The sequence below is a fragment of the Myotis davidii genome, unplaced genomic scaffold (genome assembly GCF_000327345.1).
Source record: "Myotis davidii unplaced genomic scaffold, ASM32734v1 scaffold1623, whole genome shotgun sequence".
In the NCBI taxonomy this organism is placed as follows: Eukaryota; Metazoa; Chordata; class Mammalia; order Chiroptera; family Vespertilionidae; genus Myotis; species Myotis davidii.
This window is the reverse complement of record NW_006294461.1, coordinates 125,813-126,789: the sequence shown is the minus strand read 5'-3', so window position 1 is coordinate 126,789 and position 977 is coordinate 125,813.

The window sequence follows — 977 nt, the reverse complement described above, 5'->3', positions numbered from 1 at the left end:
TGTTGTTATGGGGTGAGGCCACAACATTAGTAACAAAGAAACCGAATTTCCGGAGGATGAGGCCCAGAAATCAGGATTTAAAAATGATTCCCAGGTGATTCTAATGTGTAGCCAAGGTTGAGAACCACTGTTCTAAGCTTTCTAAATCTCTGTTTTCTGGCTAATGAAAAGAAAATAGGATTCCACTAAGTCTCCTATCTACTTACTGTGAGGATCAAATGAGATGAGACACAGGAAAATGCTTCACAGACATTTGGTTAAAGTGTGCAATGTTTCCACCTGGCTATAAAGCAAGCCATGTTCCTGGGCTGAAGAATCTACAAGGAGGCTAGTTGCTGGGCAAAGGAAGCCGGGCATTGCTACGTGACATCATTACCCAGGTGTCAGACACTTAGCATATTAGCCTTTTATATATACTGTATAGATAAGGGTATATAATGTATAATACATTGAAGGTTGTAAGAAATCTTAAAAGTCTTCATCACAAGAAAAAAATTTTTATTGTAAATAGTAGAGGCCCAGTACACGAAATTCATGCACTCGGGGTGGGGGGAGGGGAGTGTCCCCTAAGCCCAGCCTGTGTCCTCTCCCAGTCTGGGAGCCCTCGGGGTATGTCCAACTGACAGCTTAGTTCTGCTCCCCATCAGTTGGACAGCCTTATCACTGCCATGGGGGCAGGAGAAGCTCCTGCCACCACCACCATGCTCACCAGCCATGAGCCTGGCTTCTGGTTGAGCAGTGCTCCTCCTATGGGAGTGCACTGACCTCTAGGGGGCAGCACCTGAGTTGAGTTTCTTCCCCCTGGTGGTCAGTACACATCATAGCATGCAGTTGAGCAGCCTTAGCATATCATGTGCATATTATGCTTTCATTGGTTGAAAGGATGACAGGACACTTAGCATATTAGGCTTTTATTATATATGATGATATTACACTTCCATGAATAATACTATTGATTTTTTAATAGTAGATATAAT